This window comes from Canis aureus, chromosome 19, assembly GCF_053574225.1.
Source record: "Canis aureus isolate CA01 chromosome 19, VMU_Caureus_v.1.0, whole genome shotgun sequence".
NCBI lineage: Eukaryota > Metazoa > Chordata > Mammalia > Carnivora > Canidae > Canis > Canis aureus.
Genome location: NC_135629.1, coordinates 13,429,530 through 13,451,894, shown reverse-complemented (window position 1 = coordinate 13,451,894; position 22,365 = coordinate 13,429,530). Strand labels below are relative to the sequence as shown.

At 41.2% G+C, this 22,365-nt stretch overlaps 2 long non-coding RNA genes across 21 annotated transcripts in view; one reads left to right on the top strand and one right to left on the bottom strand.

Annotated features, from left to right (window-relative positions):
• Positions 1–679: 679 nt before the first annotated feature.
• Positions 680–17,225, bottom strand: LOC144289658 (uncharacterized). Of its 2 annotated transcripts, XR_013357515.1 has the most exons (4): positions 17,124–17,225; positions 16,650–16,822; positions 14,566–14,655; positions 680–2,897 (listed from the first exon to the last, which is right to left on the bottom strand). It is a non-coding gene; the product is annotated as an uncharacterized LOC144289658 (long non-coding RNA). The 2 variants fall into 2 exon arrangements; XR_013357514.1 differs by having other exon boundaries at positions 16,650–17,224.
• Positions 16,210–22,365, top strand: part of LOC144289656 (uncharacterized) — a 469,344-nt gene continuing 463,188 nt past the window's right edge. For 6 of the 19 annotated variants that reach the window (XR_013357504.1, XR_013357505.1, XR_013357502.1 and 3 more), the window contains exon 1: positions 16,489–17,405. This is a non-coding gene — a long non-coding RNA (uncharacterized LOC144289656). Of the gene's footprint in view, positions 16,421–16,485; positions 17,406–18,279; positions 18,327–22,365 lie in introns of those variants that run through there. The other 13 variants (XR_013357499.1, XR_013357501.1, XR_013357493.1 and 10 more) reach the window with 8 other exon arrangements.

The following is a 22,365-nucleotide window of genomic DNA, read 5'->3' as shown; positions in this document are numbered from 1 at the left end:
CTCAGTTGGTTAAGCATCCCACTCTTGATTTCAGCTCAGGTCATGATCTCAGGGTTGTGAGACTGAGCCCCACATTGGGGCTCTGTACTCAGTGGGGAGTCAGCTTGACATTCTTTCCCTCTTCTCCTTCCCCTACTCTCGCATATGTGCTTTCTTTCTCAAATAAATAAATATATAAATCTTTTTTTTTTAAAAGAAAGAATAAACATTTAAGATTGGCCAGTTATTGCTGAAAAACAAGAGGAACAAGAGAAGAGCTTGTTCCATGAGACATTAAAATACATTGTAAAGCTATATATATATATATATATATATATATATATATATATATATAATGCTAATTGCAAAGAAATGGGCAGAAATGAAGAGCAATAGAATGTAGAATTCTAACATCTAGAATATTAGATCTAAAAGACAGTTCACATAAATGGAAAAAAATTCAATAATTGATGTGAAGTTGATATTTTATGTGATAAAAAGTTTCACAATTTCACTACTTACACTATAATTAATTCCAAGTAGATCTATGATTTAAATATAAAAATAAGCCTAAAAAGTATTACTTAAAATGATGTATGCAAGTTTCCATAGTATTAGAATAGAATCATTTTTAGAGTGAAAAGTATTCCAGAAACAATAAAGAAAAATTTATAGATTTGATTATGTGGCAAAACCAATGCACACACACACATTTTTGTACACAATAAAAAATCGTAGACAATCTTGAAAAGCAAGTTATAAACACCAAAAGATGTTTTTATAGGATTCATTTCAATGTTTACATTGTGGGAGACTATGAGGGAAATTCTTTTTGCTGCATGAATCGTGTGGTGTGACACATGTATGGTGGTACCTTGATGTCTCCTGCAGACATTAATAATCAATCATAGGTCTCTTCCCTGCTGAACCAAATATGGCCTCAGGATTCTTTTTCTTTCTTTTTTTTTTCTTTTTTTTTTTTGTGAGCTATTATCAACTGATCAGAGATGACACACATAAGCCCATGTTGCTTCCTTATAGAATCCAGCTGTGATTAATCTGGTGGATTGCAGGAAAGATGAGTTCTATCCCATTGGTGGAAACACTATAGGTTTTCTCAGGGTTGAGATGAAAAAGATCAGCAACAGCAGACACGCAGTGTTAATAGGAAAACAGAGCAAATATTTATTTGATGGCATGCTTTGTTAGGAGCAACATTAAGTATCAAGATCTCAGTGACTTGATGTATGCTTTGGAGCAGAGAGGTATTGGATGAATGGACTCAAAGAGGAAAGGAAGTTTCAGTGGAAGTCATTATCTCAATACACATTCATTGAGGGTTGAACATGTGTGAAACTTTGTGCTAGGCATTCTGAGGGACACAGAAATGAATATAAAACAGTGTTCAAAAAAAAATAAAAAAAAATAAAAAACAGTGTTCAATTTCTAGGAGTCCAAAGGCATGGCTTTTGATGAGTGCTAGGGGGAAGTCTTATTTAGTTCTCACAGGGTGAAAGGACTTCAGTGGATTTATCACGTCCTAGGGTTCAGTGCTCAGATTTGCACTTCTTGAAAATCTATACTATCTGTTTTCTTTTCATACTTGGGATGGCTCAGGGGACCCCTACATGCTAATCAATCATCTCAGTAAAATGGGTTAACCCGGAAAATCACTACAGTACTTTGAAATGAGAAACATTACATTTCATCAAATCTAAGAAACCATCCATTGTAAGATATGCCATTATTTTATGTACTACTAAATAGGTTCTGATACCAATTACAATGTGTGTGTTCTATGTGTGTGTGTGTTCCTTCACACCATCAAGCAATTTTCTGACAACAGCTGGGGTCCTACAATTCATCTCAGTTTGACATTATCTACCTAGATATAAGGTCTGATCTCACAGGTTAATGGCTCAGTTCCATAAGACTTCCCCCTCCCACCCCAATCCAGACACCAGTTCCAACTCCAGGTTGTCACCTATGCTTCTGATTCACAGGCTATAGACTGAAGGTTCTAATGACCCCCTCCTTGGATTTGATTGATTTGCTAGAATGACTACTCACAGAACTCAGGGAAACATTTTGCTTACTAGATCAGTGGTTTATTATTAAAGGTTTAAGTCAGAAACCACCATTTGAAAAACATGCATAGGGCAAGGCATGGGGAAAGGGTGTGGAGCTTCCATGCCCTCTTAGAGCATGCTCTCTTTCCAAATCTCCATGTGTTCACCAGTCTGGTAGCTCTCTAAGCCCCATCCTTTTGGGTTTTTACAGAGACTTCATTACCTAGACATGATTATCAAGCTATTGGCTTTTAGTGATTGATTCAGCCTCCAGCCCCTCTTTCCCCCCCAGTGATGGGAGTAGGAGTGGGGTGGGACCGAAAGTTTCAGCCTTTCAATCACATGGTTGCTTCTCCTAGCAACCAGCCCCTATCCTTAGGAGGGGTCCAAAAGCTACCTCATTAACATAATACAAGGCTTCTCTATTACTCTCATCACTTAGGAAATTCCAAGAGTTTTCAGAGGTCTGTGGAAGGAACAGTGGACAAAGACCAAATATATATTTGTTATTATAAATCATAATATCATTAACTGCTAGGAAAGAAAAAAAACACTGTCAATTAAACTAGGACTTTATGCCTAAAAAAAATCTTATAGTGTTTCTATTTTACACTTATTGAAAGAATGCGCTTATAATTAGACATAGATTTTTAAAAATCGTACATCAATCTTGTGCATATATGAAAGAAAAGTGAAATAAAATAGTTAAGGTTTTCTTTGAACTTCTCATTCAGAGTTTGACTCGTTAGAATTACTTTTTGATCCAGAGTCTTTTTTGTCTGTGTTTTTCCATAGTATTGTTCTCTGTGCCTTGAAGTATGTGGGTGATAAAGTATTTTGTGAAAGAATCTGTCAAAAAAAAAATCAAGCCTTTAGTGCTGGACTCTTACAGCAGATGTGTAATTTTTTCTTTTATTAAGATTTTATTTATTAGAGAGAGAGAGAGAGAGGCAGAGGGAGAAGCAGGCTCCATGCAGGGAGCCTGACGTGGGACTCGATCACGGTCTCCAGGATCAGGTCCTGGGCTGAAGGTGGCGCTAAACTGCAGAGCCACCTGGGCTGCCCAGCAGATGTGTAATTATGGAGAGCTAGGTGACTATGGATTCCAGTGTCTAGAATGTTACTAAATTAATTAGCTTACCTCCTTTTTCTCACCATCCTTTGCAAGAAGTTGGTTTGGGAAGGTGGGGTTAAAAAATGCTCTCAACTTTTGTTTCTCAGGTTTCTTCTGAGTCCCCATCCCCTTCTGCAAGTTTTGATGCTCTGGCACTAGGGAGTCTATCACGATTGCTACTTGGTCAACAGTGATTGAAAGATACATCTCATTTCAGAGGTGTTAAATTGTGAAAATAGGCAGAGTATGGTACAGTAATTCCCAAGAATCCAGAGTAGTCCTTATACTATCTGGAATATTTTTTCTCTGAAATTAAAATGGGTAGCAACCAGAGTTCAAGTGATGAGCTTGAATAGGGATCATCATAATGACCAGCTTAAAAAAGGCTGGAGGTCTTGACCCATCTCTTAGGTGGGGATAAAGTGGTCTAGGGAATCGTACTTGTGTGACCCGAATAGAGTGAATAATTGCAGTCCTGGAATATCCTGATAAAGTTTACTAGTAAACATCTCTTAAAAATTCTTTATACATTTATAAATATTAAGTACTAAATAAAATATGAGAAAGCACAAGTCATGTTGAGAGAATGGCAAGAGTCTATTTTTCCATACTGGTTGCTCACTGATACATGGAGGGATGTAGCAGAAAGAGATAATGCCACAGCAGGTTGATGCCTAATCTTGGGGTTTGAATGATGAACTCAGTGGTTTGGCTTTTAATTGACAAGGCAATGGGTAGGGGTGGGTGTGCTGTGAGTCCTCTTTTCTTTTCTTTTTTCTTTTCTTTCTTTTCTTTTCTTTTCTTTTCTTTTCTTTCTTTTCTTTTCTTTTTTCTTTTCTTTTTTCTTTCTTTTCCTTCCTTCCTTCCTTCCTTCCTTCCTTCCTTCCTTCCTTCCTTCCTTCCTTCCTTCCCTCCCTCCCTCCCTCCTTCCTTCTTTTTTTTTTTAAAGATTTTATTTATTTATTCATGAGAGACAGAGACAGAGAGAGAGGCAGAGACATAGGCAGAGAGAGAAGCAGAGAGAGAAGCAGGCTCCATGCAGGGAGCCTGATGTGGGAGTTGATCCTAGGACTCCAGGACCACGCTCTGGGCCAATAGGCAGGCACTAAACCACTGAGCCATCCAGGGATCCCCTTGAGTCCTTTTTTCTAAATAGCTTGCACTTTCACAAGCAAAGACTTCAGTTGAGTCAGTACCTAGACCCAGTTTTAGAGACAAAGACTTCCTTATTTTGGAAAGAGAAAAACATTATTGCTCAAGAGGGGATATTTTGAATCTGAAAGCTAGTATGGCAGATGCATTGAAATCAGATGCTTGTGCATAACTCAATACTATGGATTTCATTAAAGAGATAATTTCCGAAGTGAGAACAAATGGTTTATTTTGCTTCTGGGACAATGTGAGATCTGCTCCACTGTTAGTAAAGGAAAGTAACTCTGGGAAAATGGGACATGATATTTGAAGATAGTTTACAGTGCCGGGTTGCTGAGACATGGAAGTGGCAGATTAAAGATAGATGCAGATAAAACTGAGATGCGGGACTTCTCAAAAAGGTTTTTCTTTTAGAAAAATAAAAGAAGGTCTTTCTTTTTAGATAGTCTGGATTTAGAACAATCAAATCAGGAAGGGAAATTCTTTAGGACCTATTTCTCTTGCTGTAGCATTATCCACTGCTGAATGTATCATAGAGCAATGTGCTTTATTTACTTATTCATTCAGCAAATATTAACCAAAGACAAACTCTATGGCAGTCACTGGGGACAGTGTGGAAAGGGTGTTTGACATTGTAAATGTGTAACACCAATAAATTTGCTAGTATTCTAAGTACTATGGATAAGAGTTAAATGTGACAAGGAAAATTTGTAATAGGTGACTTTGATCCAACCATGGAGGTCAGAAAGGAATTTCCTGACCAGATGAGGCTTGAGCTGAGATTTGAATAGGAGCTGCGTAGTTGACCTAAGGGTGGGGAAGGGTATTCACGTGGAAGGAACAACATGTTCAAAGACCCTGTGGTGGGAGGGAGGTAGGCAGACAAAGAGAGAAAGCCAGTATGACTGGAATGAAAAAAGTAGAGTAGAAGTATGAGTTGAGATTTTGGGAACAGGTAGGAGCCAAACCATCCATGTTTTGTTGGTTGGAGACAAGGCCCAGATAGAATAGAAAGACTCCCCCCGCCCCTCGCCTCCCAGCAACAATGAATTTTGAGCAGTCAAGCCTTCAGACTTGAACTACAGAACTGGCTCTTTTCTGGGTTTCCAATTTGCTGTCCCACCCTCTAGATTTCAGACTTGCTGGCCTGCCAATCATGTGAGTTAATGCCTTAAAATAAATAATTTTTTAAAAATAAATAAATTAAATAAATTACTTAAAATAAATCCTCCCATCCTATCATCTATCTATCTATCTATCTATCTATCTATCTATCTATCATCTGTCTATCTATCATCTATCTATCTATCATGTGTCTTTTGGTTCTGTTTCTTTGGAGAACACTGAATAATATATCATCTATCCCTTTCCTACTCTACTTTACCCTAACATTTGTGCTGAGTTTGGAAATCAGTGAGTTTAGGCCTTGAGAGGATGCTGGGGACAAGAAGGAAGGAAAATTCACTGGGAATGTATTAGAGGCTCTATTATCCCTCTGTGATCTGGGTTAGTTGATCCCTTCCTTCTCCTAGCCTTAAGATACAATAAAGAATGATGATTAAAAAATAGTTTTTAATAGAAGTAAAAGCAATTTTCCCTCTAATTTTCAATTTTAATCAAAGCATGGAATTGTACAACACAACTCAGCTAAGGATGAATGGAGGAAATTGACCTTTCTGGAAGGTTAATAAGACTTATCACCTTCCTGAGGAGTGAGTACCTCATCACTTATATTAACAGTGCTTCTTAACTATTTGTGTCTTGAGTATTTTTAATAATCTGATGAGTACTACAATCATGGACACATTCTCTCCCAAAATCTCTGATTAAAAGTCATACGCTTAACATTTTTTTTTAAAGATTTTATTTATTTATTCATTAGAGACATGAGGAGAGAGAGAGAGGCAGAGACACAGGCAGAGGGAGAAGCAGGCGCCATGCAGGGAGCCTGACATGGGACTCAATCCCGGGTCTCCAGGATCACACCCTGGGCTGAAGGCGGCGCTAAACCGCTGAGTCACCAGAGCTGCCCTATGCTTAACATTTTGCTGTGCTTTGAGATGTTAATGGATGCCATCTTAAAAACTCCTGCATTGTGAATATCATCTAACAGAAATTTGGATGGTAGAGAGTATGACAGTGTGGAATCCCAGGATCTGGTTCAAGCTCTAACTTTGTCACATATTAGCTGAGTGATTTTAAGCAAATGGTTTCAAATTGACAAGTCTCAATCTCTGCAGCTGTAAAATGGGATGACAATACCTAGAAGCCTGTCATGCTATTAAATTAGATTGTATATTTATAGAACTCTGTAGACTTTAAAGAGCTATATGGATGTAAGATGATGGTATCTGTTCATTAGATAAGCTTGTGTCACTTAGACCTTGTTTGAATCCTGGGATACAGGAAAGATGAACTCTGATGTGGAGCACTCAAATTCTTGGAGTCTTTGCTACAGGGGTAGGCAGTGTATAGGAAGTTACAGGAAGCAAAGAGGATACATAGGTACTGACAGGAGGATGGAAAGATGCTTAAAAATTACCAACTTTTCATTATTTTGCTTACAGTTGCAAGAAGCCACTTGGGTATAGATGCCTATGTGGGACCGTAAATGAGTAGATTTGAGATTCATGGTCTCATTAGGTGAGAAGACTTAAACATGGGTAGGTCTTGAAGCCTTCTTGAATCCAAAACTTTGAAAAGTCAATTGAAAAAATTCGGTCAGTAGGTATTCACTTAGTGTGGATGTGATTCCTGAGGTCAGAGAATAGAGATGCCAGATGTAACAGGAATTCTCCTGGAGGATTACAGTGTTCTTTTGGTAAACCTTCTGAGGCTTTTTAGGGCTTGATCTGGTCTTCAATTTGAAAATAACAGTGATGGTACCATCTTATAACTGAAAAGAGATTTCTGCCTCTCAAGGAGCTTGCATGCTGATGATCATATTTGAGGCACTTGGGGCTGGGTTCTGTTATGGTTACTTCCCAATCAAGAAATCTGAGATGAGCTGACTTGTCTAAGATCACATTGCTATCTTTTAAGAGGTGTTCATCTAACTCCTAGTCCTTGGCCTTTTATATTGTGCTGAGACCTACCCCTGAGAGGTAGCCTGTTGTGGGATTAAGAGCTCAGGCCCCAGCAGCTGATCCATTGAAGTCCAGCTTCCTCATTTGCTAGATGTCTGACCCAGGCAAATCACTCTGATTCTTGGTGTCTGTTTCTTCTTCTATTAAGTGGGGATACCACCACATGGGGTTGTTATGAGGATTCAAAGTATTATCAGACCTGAAGTGTAGGAGCTGTGCTTGGCATATAACTGCCGTTTAGCCATACCTACCAAATAGTGCATCTCAGTGTGACAAGAGAGAAAATGAGAACTCAGAGGATAGTGGGGGGAAAGTTTTGGAGTTGTGAAATCACTGAAACTGAGTATCATCCTAGGCACTTAATAAAGTTGACCCCCTTTAACCCTTATTAGACTTGCTGGTCTGCCATGAGGTCATCCTTTAGGTCTTAGGTGAAATGTCATCTCCTCCAAGAGGTCACCCATGATTGTTGAAGGCTTCCTGTCACCCCTTGCCCAGTTATTCTGTATTGTATCTCTTTAACTTGAAGCCCTTATCACAATCCATAATTCTCATTTTACTTACTTGTTCTTTGGCTGTTTCTCATACCAGAAATGTCAGCTTCATGAGGGCAGGGGTCTGGTCTGTATTGTTTGCCTCTAACATCATATTGCCTAGTACAGTTCCATAAGCACTAATATGTCCAACAATCTGAAGTGTGTGTTGTGCACATCAGGAAACTTCTGACTTCTCTAGTTCCTGTGATGGGGAACAAGGCTGGAACAAAACTTTAAAATTCATGACACTCCACACCTCTATCAATCACCTCTTTGTGACCTTTCTCCCCTGAAATGGTGATTTTATTAGCAGGACACTGCACCTCCTTCAAGCTCTATGATTCATTATCCCTATGTATCCTACATTACATACACAGCAGCATCTAGCATCCAGCCTCCCCACGTCACGAGCTAAATGGAAGCTTTCCTTCTCTGCCACGGGCATGGATAATTTTAGTGCCTTTATTTTTTTGATGGATGAAAGGAGTCAGTGCTGAACATTCCAGACAGATCTATTGGTGGCTGCCTCATCCTCCATTTCAGATTCTATTTGTAAACACCACCATTCTCTTCACCTTCTAATTATAAACTGATTAAGGTAGAGCACATAAACATGACACAGAGGGCACCACAGATCATGGCAACATGAGCTTGTTTGCCTGAAGAGAGATTACACTGGCTTTTATACTACAAAAGGAACAGGTGCAATAAATTACAGTGCTACCTTGAAATTAAAATTTTTATTCAGAAACCAGTGGCACTGAGGAAAAACCACCCGAGAAGCAATTACAAGGTGATAAAATGTGTAGACGTTTAATCCGTACTGGTGGCTGGCTCAGTTTGCTGTTTTAATTCTCAATTTGGGGCTCTCCAAAGGCATTGAATGCATTGTAGACTTTGCTGGGGGACTTTTTGTGGGCACGCTGGCTGGCTGCAGGTTGCTGACCTTTACTTTTTGGGGATACTGTAGAGGTTTGTCTGATAAAATGTAATCACCTATGCCGTAGAGAGGATAGCAAACCATCAACGAATGCTAGAAGTAATTATGGTGCCTGGGACTTCAGTGGGAGTATCAAATGTAGTCCAGGTTGTTACACAACTTTAAAAAAAGTATTTAGTTTGGACTGGAGCCTGAGAGAAGATAAAGCAGTAGTGAAAATGTGCTGTCTTAGGAATCAGGAGACCCAGGGGCCAGTCTGGGCTATTTCTCATGAAGTTCCTTAGCTCAAGTAAGGACATCTCATGTGTAAAATGAAGGAGGGAGCTGGATAATTTCTGAATTCCTTTATAGCTATTTCTTTCTTTGGCTATGTATAGTCAGATGTTCTTGACAGTGGTCATGTAAAACAGTCTTTATTTTATTTGAAACATATTTACACTGAGAAGGTTAAGTAAGACAGGGACTGATTTTGTTTAGCAAGGTAGCCTGATGTTGAATGTCCTTTTATCATGGGAGCATGAAAGTCTGCATTACCATTTTATGGCATTTGGGGACTTGGAGGTACCATAAGGTAAGATTCAGTTACACTCACCCTGCTGGATAGGATTTTCCAGGCAACACATTCCTGTCTCTTAATAACTCAAGTCTCTTTGCTGGATTTAGAACCAATTCTTGGCAGATTCTCAGTCATTTTGGGGGTGCTAAATGAAGCTCTATACAGTCAAGGATCCTGTTGCTCTTGCTTACTACTATTCCTCCTGCTGGCACATGGTAGGTACTGAGTAATGATTTGTTAATTTAATAAATGAATAAGTAATTAGTCACAACAGACTCAGAGGAAAAAGAAGGAGGGCTTGCATGTCTTATTTTACTTTTCATTTGAAACCATGAGTTCTTCTCTGTTATGGTTCCTGGGCAATCCTAGTTGTGCTTTGGTACCCAGAAAATTCCCATTTTTCTGAGGAAGATAGTCAGCTAGTGTAGGGCGGTTCTTTCTGTGCTGAAATTAGATCCCTTCATTTTTCCGCCATGATCCATTAGAACTATGCAGATACATTGCATTAGAAGTGAGCATCAAGAAATAGTCCAGAAACAGTAAGGATGTAACCTAATTTAGTCTTTGTTCTGTCATCTACCATCCCTTCTTCTCACTTCCCTAAGCCTTCCCTGAAACCTCAGGCTGCTCTCTCTTCTAGCTTCCTCTGGAACATTTTGCTATTGTGCTATAGAACATTTATCATCTATATCCCACATCTGTATTTCCAGCTTTACCACGACCTTCTCAAGGATGGGATCTTATCTTTTTCTTTCTGAGTTCTTTTTAGTGCAGCTTCATTATTCACATTTGCTGAGAAGGAAGGTCCTTCAGAGATGTTTGTGACTCTTTGGAACATGAATGAAGAGGAAATAAACCCTCAGTGAACAGTACTGATGATTTGATAGCATCCAATGTGTGCCCAGGACCACTTGGGAGGGCACAAAGCAAAGAACAAATGCAGTTTCCATCCTTAACTTTTTACAATTTAGTTACGCAGTAAAGATCTACACATAAAAAATAAGTTGAGATCTATAAAAAAGATTAAAGTCAAGTGCTAGGTTGTATGGTAATTAACAGGCAATTTGGTCCTTATGGCATTCAGAGGAAACAAAGACAGCTATGGTTGACATCTTATTTTCTAAAGTGCACCTTTTAAAAACCCAGTGTAGTCACAACCCCATTCTAGAAACCAACACTCTCAAACAAAACAGCAAGCCAGTTAGGTTCTTGTCTATCTTAGATTCACAAATTATAGGGTATTTATGGTCTCTGCCTGTCAGGTAGATTCACCCTTGACTTTGTGAGATCACAAAGACATATGCACATCTTTCTACTCATTCCTAATTACGTGAGGTTTTGTTTCCTGGGTGCTTGTGTTCAGACTTCTTTTCTGCTGATGGGGGTGGGAAGAGGGGCTGACTTTCAGCCAGTCCTGTGGAATTCCTGGCATTCTTCAGACAAATACCTTAGAAAATTATTTGATGCTTTGTGTAGCTAACTCATCACAAATATATGGATCTTCTACATCTCTATTGGTATATATTGCTTCCTTATAACTAGGAAATTTGACATGAACCAAGTGCCAGCAATATGCCCAATTCTAGTCTAGATGTTGAGAATACAGTGAAGTACACACACATACACACATACATGAGTGCACAGATAAACATGCACACATGCACCTTCCTGGAGTTTATATTCTATCTGGAGGAAACATACTATAAATAGAAAACATAATAAATAATTCAATGACATAGAATGTTAGAAGGTAATCAGGGCTCTGGATATGCCCAGGGCTGAGGGGGCTGGAGGTGCCACTGGAATGGGAGTGGGTTATCATTTTACATTAGTTGTTAGGAGAGACCTCAGAGACAAGGAGACATTTAGGCAATGATTGGAGGAGGTAAGGGAGTGAGCCATGCAAATATCTGGGGAAGAGCATTTTGGGCAGAGGGAACAGCCAGTGCAAACCCCCTGAGCGGGGAACAAACTAGGTATGTGTGAAGAAGTTCCTAAGGAGGCCGTGGCTGGAGTAGGGAACAGGAGGAAATACAATCAGAGATTACTTATAACCTTGAAAGCCACTGTAAATGCCTTGGTTTAGATGCTGATGAATATATAAGGAAAGGAGACTCTTACTTTATATGCATACATTTTGTGGATATATTTACCAAACTCTTAGCAGACCATTTGCCCCAGTGTAATTTTGTCTGCTTTGATTTGATCCACAAAATGTGTTTTTAAGGCCAGTCATCTGTCAGTAAGGTATAATGAAAATAATCGGCCTGGGTACAACTCTCAGATTCAGCCCTAACTGGGTCATTTCTCTCTTAGTGTCCTTGAACATAAAATGAAGCTGTTAGGCTAAATTGGGAGGGGAAATATTTGTTCTGTGTATCAACTTTAGTTCAGAAGAGTGGTTGCTTCAAGTGCCCAGAGGAGTCTGCATTCGGCTTTGGGCTATGCAGTAAAATCTTGTGATTGATTAGTAATGTCTGCCTTGGACACAGACAGGAGGTAATGGTGAGTGTGCTATGAGCTAACAGGGTGTGAAGACTCTTGTCATTTTTCATAGTTTATTTTCAGGAGAAGGGCTATAGAGTTTTGCTGATTCTGGCTTTTAGCTCTGTTTACCGCAAAATGAGGTTAGGAGGAGGAAAAATTTATAAATAGAGGATCTTCTGTTTTCTTATGTGACAGTGCAAATCCTCATTTATTGTCCTAAAAACATAAATTTTCCTCGATAGCTCTTATGATAAAAATAACACTTTCAGGCTCTTCCTCATAAATCAGTGAGACATATTAGACAGGTATTTTCCTATTTTTACAAGAAAATGAAGCACAAAGCCATAACTAATTGCCTAATTAACAAATTAACTTTATTTAACTAGAGTACTTGTATAGTTTACACTCCCAAACTGGACCTTTGGAAAGTGCAAGATGGTGCTATTATTACTCCCAGATGACAGGTGTTCAGCCAGGCTGGCCCTAGCAAGTGGACATATATGATCACTGTTGCTTTATTTGAAGATCTGTAGTCGGTGCTTGGATTGGGCATTACTGGAAGCCAGATGTTCTTACTCAAAGCCATTTGCTTTTTCCCAAAGTCCTGATATATTAGATACAGTGTGGGACTCTGACAATTGTAGCTGCTCGTTTTCCTGTGGTTACCAATAATGCACTAGACATTTGTTGCATGCCATCCTCACCTCACTTAGTTCTCATAACATTTTCAGGTCAATATTATCCTTCCTATTTCATAAATAATGAAATGAAGTTTGAGAGAGGTGAATTTCATGTCATTGTCAAGGTCACAGAACTATGTGGGAGCATCTATATTTAAGTCTACCTCTGTTAATCCAAAACTCAAGTTCAACTCCAGTTTTATTCATTAAAATATTTGTGTTAAAATATTCAATTCTTGGGGTGCCTGGGTGGCTCAGTTGGATAAGCATCTACTTTCGGCTTAGGTCATGATCTCAGGGTCCTGGGATTCAGCCCTACGTTGGACTTCTGCTCAGTTGGGAGTCTGCTTCTCCCTCTCCCTCTGCCATTCCCTCTGTTTGTGCTCTCTCATGTGCTCTCTCAAATAAAAATGTTTAAAAAATATTCAATTCTTTTAGAAGGAATTCTTTGACACCAGTGGAAACATTTTATATTTAAAATGGGTTTTAAGTAAAGTCAAAAGTCCAAGTACATCACCTTGGTGTTATGTTCAGATTTAATCAGTGTTTGAAGAAGGGAGGAAAGACAGGTATGGGGATTGAAATTAGAGTGAACGCCACTGCAAACAAGATGGGGGAAATGCCACTTTCCAATACGGATAAAGGAAGCCTTGCTCAAAGAGAGAGAGATTTTGTTTATCTTTCTGCTCCAAAGGGAAAAACGAGGCAGACTATATTCTAGGAGACTAGAGGGAGTGGGAAGCATCTTTCTAGTTGCTACTCAGATGTGTGATAGAACTACAAAGTAAAGATTTTCCTTTGATCAACTCAAACTGCTTAGGAAGGTGAAGAGTTCACCTGTCAATGGGACTTGGTAGTGCTAGCCAGCAGCAAAGAGAAGGTGCTCTGGAGTTCTTGAAGCTAAACTACTTTAATCCCTCAGTGACACATAGGTCTGAGGTTATGACTTTGGGCTGTGGATCAGGGTGACTTAAAAGGAATGCTGTAGCCAAAGAAAGAGTAAACTCATAAAGCAAAGTTACTAACTTATACTTTAGAGTCTACTAACTTCAGAGTTGCTTTAGAAATAGACATTTAATGTGTTTCATCAAGATTTGATATATGTATGAAATGTATATTTGAATGTTATTTAAAATGTACATTAAATGTGTAGTGAAGGCATATTTGAATATATACACATATTTGAATCCATGTACATATATTTCATTTCATTGTCATAGCAGGTGACTAAACAAAGAGTTATCATTGATTGTAGTCCCATGTTCCAAATAAGACTTGAGTTTTGATGTCCATCTCTGGTGGATCATCACTACTTGGTAACAGACTATCTAAATTATTGCATTACTTACAAAGAGGAAAACAAATCTAGCGTGATTACTAATACCCAATAATTAAAGTAAGGAAATAGAAGCCCAGATAGTGATGATCTGTAAGGGGAAAAAATTATCTCCATTTTGTGGCTATTTAGAAGTCAATCTTGTCCTCAAGATCCTTCATTCCACACATATGCTTGGTGCTGGTCACAGTTTTGCCAACATTGCATCCTGTGCACCTATCTTTCTATCTTTGCTTATCCCTCCACCCCTTTATTCTCTACTGTGCTTATCACAGTGCATAAAGGAAATAGAGTTTTCACCATTTCTTGGCTAGATCCTAGATAAATAAGCAGTTTTTATATTCATGGATGATCAACAATTCTGATGTTATAGAGAATAAAGAAGGTATGGAGGACCAAAATCTATGATCTTTATTGCATCTCAAATCCCAACCATTCTATACAACCAGGTTATGGTATGCTATCCTCTAAGTACTCATTTTAGAAACAGTAGCATTGTAGAGCAGGGTACTTTAATTCCAAGTATGCTTCCTGCTTCACAAAAGCCAGCAACAACATTGCAAGTAATCAACTAGTATATGTGAGTAATAGCCTAACCCCATCAATAATTTAAGGCCAGTGTGGATGTACCTGTGTGTGCTCCTCACTCCTTAGTTTGTTTTGTTGTATTTCCATTAGTTTTGTTGTTTTTGTTGTTTGCTTCCAAATCCACTGGAATGTCTATGGAATGTAGAGACGTCAGAGTCACAGTTAGAGTGGTGAATTGCTGGTGCTGGTCAATAAAACAATTCAAGCAGGACTCAAGAGGGGCTGGAAATGGTATCAAGACAGGTTTAGTGACCAAATTGAGGGGACAGGATAGAGCCTTGGTCTTTGGAATAAGATTAGTGTATAAAGTAAGAGCACAATTAGCAGCAAGAAAGCTTCATGCTGAATCTGGTGACTTGTTGAACCGGAGATTTAAAAGTTCCCCTGGTCAGGGAGAGAATGATCTCTAGATGTTGGGGGGATTTTGAGCTTTCTGGTGATATACAAATGGTGCCAGCCATGGGAAGGTATGTGATGCAGGGAACCAGACAGATCCTATGACTCAAGTGATGTGTTTGGTGGTGGGGGCTTGGGGTAGGTACATGTCCATACAATATTTCTGAAGAGAGGTTCAGAGAAGCCTGTGAATTTTGGGATTTTTGGATAGGGTCACTGCATTGTGGGTCCCTAAGATTCATTGATTTTCTAGAAGGACTCTCAAGACTCAGCATAAAATCATATTTACAGCTAAGATTTATTATAGGGAAAGGATGCAAAGCAAAATCAGCAAAAAGGGACAGCCAGGGTGGCTCAGCGGTTTAGCACCTGCCTTTGACTCAGGGCGTGATCCTGGAGACCTGGGATCAAGTCCCACGTCGGGTTCTCTGCATGGAGCCTGCTTCTGTCTCTGCCTCTCTCTCTCTCTCTCTGTCTCTATCATGAATAAATAAATAAAATCTTAAAAAAAAAAAGTGTAGTCCTGAGGAAACCAGGCATGAGCCCTCTCCTCACGGAGTCTCACAGAATATGCTTACTTCCTCAAGCACTGGGTTGTGACATACGTATGGATGTTGTTTACCAGGGAAGATCATGAGAGACCTAGTGCCCAGGGTTTTTACTGGGGCTGGTCATGTATGGCCTGGAACAAAATTCCAGGCTCCTAGCATAACTCTGTTTGTACAACATATTTAGGCACACTGAGGCCACTCTCCTCAATTAGGGAATGGTGGCACCCTCCTGAAGTCCAGTTTCCCCAACCCCAGCTAAGGGCTACCTTTGCTAGCAGATCTTTCTAAGAATAGCAGCTGCAGACCTGCTGTGTTAAACTTTTGTCTATACAGTTGCCTAAACCATAATTCTGTCAAAAATTGGGATGGCTGCCCCTCTGGTATTAGGAAGAGTCTTGCAGAGGTGAGGGATTCTTATTTTGGATGCCTGCAAAGAATGCCCTGAGATATTTCTGCATCGTGTTTCCTGGTGGCGTGAGAACCACAGGCATTCTGGGTGTGGGGACCCAGAGTACAAGCCTCCCGGGAATAGTGACTTTCCGTTTCATGGCACGCACTGTTCATCGGCCAGGCCGACTGTCTCTCACTAACCACATTCCTGTGGGCTGCAGAGGGGAGGTTTCCAGCTTTGTCGCCTGAGGCCCTGAGTTTCCTCGTTACTTCCGGCCCCCCTCCCCCCATCTTTGCTCTGAAGTCTGTCAAGGCAGGATCCATACCAGATTCATTTTCGAAGCCTCTAGTGTTCTAGAACAGAGACTTGCACAGAGTAAACAGCCAGTGCCTAAATGTATTTACTGAGACACATGTAGGGGTTGCCACCTATCGACCACAGAGGTCAAACCTTCAAAAGACTGGCAGGCTCAAACGCTTGCGCCCAAAGATCTGGGTCTTCTCGCCAGGTTGAGAGCGTGAAGAAGAGAAAACATCCAGCTTGAGTCGGAAATAAGAACGTAAGCAAGGAAGCTAAAAATAAACAGCAATGGGGGATTTCCTCAATTCAGGCAGGCTGTGACAGCACCAGGTGTCATGCAGCTCTGTGAGGCGAAGAAGAGGAATGCATTTAGAAGGTTTGATGAGGGGGGGATTCTATCACTGCCTGAAAAGCCTGAGGGAACAAGTGACATGGGATTTTCCCAGACAGGAGGGAGATATTCCCTCCCCCCTCCCCCCACCCCTTACCTCTCTGGGCAACGTGACTTCTTTCTTACTTCCGGGTACAATCAGCTCACGCATCCCTGAGGCAGTCCAGGCCGCTGAGGGTCACGCACAGTCTGCACCGGACACTCGGGCCCTCGGAGGGGCTGCTGGGAATGGCGCGGCCCACAACGACTTCCGGTGTGGCTTCGGGGTGGCTTCCGGACACAGAGTCATTACCCGGATATTAACAGAATGACCTTTAGAATCCGTAGTGGGTTTCAAAGCTCTTTAGCTGTAGAAGCCTCACAGAATTTTTTTTTTTTTTTTTTTTTTTTTAAGATTTTATTTATTTAGTCATGAGAGACACAGAAAGGAGAGAGAGAGAGGCAGGGACACAGGCAGAGGGAGAAGCAGGCTCCATGCGGGGAGCCCGATGTGGGCCTCCAACCCGGTCTCCAGGATCCCGCCCTGGGCTGAAGGCAGGCGCTAAATCCCTGGGCCACCCGGGCGGCCTACCTCACAGAATTTTATGCAAAGTGCAGGAGGTGAGACAGAAAGGCGACTCCTGGTTGAAGCCCAGGCCCATGACTGGCTTCCGCCTCCTGCGCTGGCCAGAAGTCGTTTCCCAGAAAGCCTTGCGGGTCCTGTGGGGCGGGGCTGCTCCCTGTCCTGCAGGCCCCCTGCTCGCTTGCCTTGGAGCGCCGTGGAGCCATGGTTTGCTCTAGACCTCTCGCATACACACCAGATCGAGGCCCAAGGTGATGTGAGTGGCACGACGTCAAGAAATCAGTAACAAAGGTGGGTTTTGAAGGCCGGAGCAGTGACTCTCAATTTATTGCTATTTTATTTTATTTTATTTTTTATTTTATTATTTATTTATTTATTTATTTATTTATTTATTTATTTATGAGAGAGAGAGAGAGGCAGACACATACACACACACACACACACACACACAGAGGCAGAGACACAGGAGGAGGGAGAAGCAGGCTCCATGCGGGAGCCCGACGTGGGACTCGATCCCCGGACTCCAGGATCGTGCGCTGGGCCAAAGGCAGGCGCTAAACCCTGAGCCAAGGATCCCCAATTTATTGCTATTTTAGACGCTTCCTGGCCTCCAGGGCCTCACCAACCCACCCATACCAAAATGGCTGTCAGGCGTGGGTCACCGTGTCAGGTGCATCTGCTGAGTGCAAGAAACATAAGAGGGAACAAATCCTTATGCTCACAGTGAGCTATCAGAGGCGCCAGCTTAGTTGGTCAACCAACAGCGTGGCAGAAAAGTGGAGAAATCACCAGGAGAGCACTGTTAATGAAAGGCTGCCAGCAGGACTTCAACTGCTGATACAGTTTAGAGTGCTGGGGTTTGGAGCTCATGGCCGAGCAAGAATTCTTGAGAGGTCTCTGGTGCAGAAAGGTGGTTTTATTAAAGCCTGGGGACAGGACCAGTGGGCAGGTAGAGCTGCACTGGGGTTAGGAGGGGTGGCTGATTATATAAGATTTTTTTCTATCCTGTGGAAGGGAGGGTGATGTTAGGGCTCCCGGAAATTGAGTCTACAGGTTTCTGGAGATTGCTTTTTTTCTCTCAGTTGCAGACTGATGAAGACTCATGTCCTGCGGGATTGTGAGCTCTTTCAGTTCACCATTTGTTTTTCCCTTTCCTTTGTTCTAGGGCAGCCAGAAGTGCCTGAGGAATGCCACACGTATCCCACCTGGAGGGTAGGATGTGGGGTATCAGTTTGTACTTTGCCGGTGGCTTGCTTTCTGCTCCCTCATGACTATGGCTGTGACTGATGGCACCTTTGTGTATGGCTGTGATAACCAGTTGCCGTGTACTGTAGTAGGCATTAATTTTGGTGTCTCCACCAAACTATAGGCTCCAAGAGGGCGGGATCTTTGCATCTTCTCCACATTGAATCTCCAGTCCCACATACATGGCTGATGCTGAGTATATATTGGGGATTATTATGGGCTGAATTGTGTCCTCACCGAGTCCGTATGCTGAAATCCTAATCCTCAATAGCTCAGGATGTGACTGTATTTGGAGATAGGACTTTAAGAAGGGATAAAGGTAAAAGAAAGTTATGTGGATGGGCCCTGTCCAGTATGACTGGTGTTCTATTAAGAGGAGATTAGGACATGTATAGGCACAGAGGGCGACTGGGTGAGGACAAAGCCAAGAAGGCAGCCACCAGCAAACTGAGGAGAGAAACCTCAGGAGCAACAAACCCTACTGGCACCTTGGTCTCAGACTTCTAGGCTCCGGGACTATGTGGAAATAAGCGTCTGTTGCTTAAGCCACCCAGTTTGTGGTATTTTGTTATGGCAGCCCAAGCAAACTAATACACGGACTAAGTAAAAAAAAAAAAATCATCATACCGAGGTGTGGTGTTTCTGAGTTTGTGGCTCTAACTCACTTGAAATAACACATTTGACATTCTATGAAAGAAAGATGAGGGATGAAAACCTCATCTGATCTTGAATGATGACCCCAAATGATCTTGAATGGTTACTGATTTGAGATAACAAGTCATGAGAATTTACTCTGTTTCACAGCACAGATTCTGAATTGCGTGTGATCTATGATCACTTCCTCCTGCCTAGCCCTTAAACTTTTGCTGTTAAAATGTTTGGAAGCTTTTTGGTTTCCAACTTTAATTTTTACAAAGCAGAGGGACAAAGGAGAAGCATGGGGTAACAACAAACCTATAAAGCTAATTAATACCTCAGGTAATCATTAGGAGGTGTTCACAGAATGTCTCTTTAAACAAACCCTGTGAATAGTAAGGGTTTTTGCCACTGTCATCATTTCTCTGGAAGAAGCAGGTGCTTCCTTCTGTATCTGGTTCCCCAAAGTGACTTTAACTTGTTCACCATAAATTACTAAAAAGAAAGAAGTAGGAGAGACCACATACTTTGCAAACCATTGTGGGGTAGGTAATTAGACACAGTGGCATTGCTTGTTTCTAGCAGGTGTTTCCTGGAACTGCTGAGTCTGCATTTAAGGCTGGGGGAGGGGGTGGCAGGAAGGGAAGGGTAGGGAATGGATAGGGCCCTGGGCAGTGAAAACCTGTACCAAGATATGACTCTCAGAGAGCATCACAACAGCAGATGTCACCAATCCCCTTTTTATTCTTCAAGCTTCCCTGAGACAGGTCAGCTGGTTCGACAAGCAGTTCTGGATTAACATAAATCTGACTGTAGGACAGAGGGTGTGTCCCCTAATCTTTGTGAGCCTCAGTTTCCTCATCTGGAAAATGAATGTAATGCTAGTTTATACCTCATAGGATTTTTGTGAGAATTAATGAGATGAGCTTAGCACAGGATGCTAATAACTTAATAAAAGCTAGCAGTTAAGGCTGTTGTGTAGACTTGGAAAAGGCTCAGATACTTGGAGGGATGGAGGATTCACTAACTTCTTCCAGTCAGTTCAGAAAATGCCCAATGAACTGGGAGTGAGGTGACATTAGTTCGAGGCGCTGATCTATTACTTTTAAATAATAGGTTTGCTGGTTGGCATCTGTCACAGGATTCCTGTAAGGATTAAATGAGAGAAGATATAAGCCTTGTAAAGTGCTATATGGCAACTTATTTTTATTGTTTCCTAGGGCTGTGCAGACCAAACCGTAGTCATCTAGTACAATTATTCTCAAGTTTGAACAAGTTTGGACATAGTGAAACTAGTGTCCTGTATGTGAATCTGTGTGTGTTCCAGGAAAACACAGTATCCTGTGAAAAATATGAAAGGTATTTCTAGGGGAAGAGAGTTTCTCACTAAATAAGCCTGGCAAACACACTGTACCTATGACCCCCTTGGAGATTCACAAGACCTATAATAATATGAAAGGCCCTGAGAAGTCCTGCATTTTAGAAATCTTTTGGACTTTGCTCACCCAAATTCCTTAAATGTATTTGCCCTCGGAGCCTTCCTGCAGGGAATGACCCTTAATATATTACAGGACACCATTTTGGAAGTGCTGCCAACACTTGAAACATTTGCAAAGGCTTCAATGTCCTCAATCTGCTCTTGCTAAATATTATTCTTTTAACTATGTTCCATGATTTTGAGTCTCTTTTACCATCATGATCATTTACCTCCACGTGTTCCATGCATTTATATTTGCTTTTGTCCACTCTGTAACTGAGCAAGCATATGTTTCTAGGTATACTGGACAATTAGACTTAAACAAAGCTAGACATTCCCTAGGATACTGGGTTTTGTGCAGCAAGAGAATCATGGAAGAGGAGGGGGTCACATAGGCTATTGCCATTTTCTTTGTTTTCAATGCGCAAATCTCTCTGAATATCACAAGCCATGCTACTAAGATCCTTGGGGTCACCCCATCTTTGGATCTCAACAGCATTTATCCAGGCAGAGAAGCAAAGGTACTGTTGCTCAGTCTGGAAACCAGTGGCCCCTAGAGGGCGGTGTAGTCACAAGAATAGACTGGGAGTTTGGTTTCCCTGGACTTTCTGGGCACTAAGCCTCCTGGGATGCTCCTCTGAGGAAGTGCTCTACTCTTTCAATGTATTTTTTTTAAATTTCTCACCAAATGCCTTAGGAAACAGTCAAAAATGTCAACCAGTGCATAAGGCAAACACGGAGGAAGGGTAGAAGTCCCAGAGGAAAGATAGCCTGGGTCTCAGAGAGGAAGCCGCCTGGGTGGTGGCTGCTGCTCACATTTTGTTGTTCTTGTATCCATTGCTATTATTATGCTTCTGATTTAGGGCTGCAGTTACCAGGGAAGATTCATCTTTATCTTGAGCTAGGGCAAACTTCTCTAAGAGCAAAAAATACCTTAGTGTTCCTGAGCTCTGGGTTTTCAAATTTGATGAAAATTTTAATACAAAGGGAAAGGGGACCTTTCTTTCAGTAAGTAATGAACTATTGTATATCATGACAGAATCAATATCCACCATCCCTCTGGTGATGAAGAGCAGAGCCTTAGCCAGTGCTGAGTCACAGTCTCGCATCTGCTGCTTACCGGTAGGGTAGGCTTGGGCAAGTGTTCTCTGCTCCAAGAGCTACAGTGTCATCAGCTAGATATCCAAGTAAGCTCTGTCTGTCCACCTCAAAGGATCGTGGTGAGGATTAAACACAATGACAAACACCTTGTGTCACTGGAGCTCTCAAAGTGTGGTTCCTGGGCTGCCAGCATTGCCTCACCTGGTAGCCTGTTAGCAATGCAAATTCTCAGGCTCTATCAAAGATTTACTGAATCAGAGTGTGGTGATCTGTTATTTAACAAAAGTGATTTGTGTTTCACTCCAGGTGACCCCGAGACGTGCTCAAGTTTGCAAAATGCTATTGTACAGAAACTGGCTGGTAGATGCTCAAAATAGTGGTATTTTATCATTGCTGTTATTATGAATTATTGCTGGGAGCACAAAATAGACAGTCTTTACTCTAAGAGATAAACAGTCTTGTTAACAGGAAGATCAGAGTGTTGAATGTGGAGTGAGCACAGAAGAGAGTAGAAATTGTGAGGAAGGAGAAATGGGTGCCTATGCATCAGTATGGTGTGACAAAGCTTTGAGGTGGCAGTGGGCTTAAAGGATGAATAGTATTGAAAAGGCAGCTGGACATGAGCCGGACATTCTAGATGAGGAGACAGCAGTAGGGAGAGCTGTGGCACACAGGGGAGAAGAATTGAGAAGTATTGAGATGGCAGCTGAGTTAACATTTGTTTAAACTTTCTGACCATCCATGATAAGCCACAGTGGATGTGGAAATGGGAAAGACCTGGGGCTACAGATT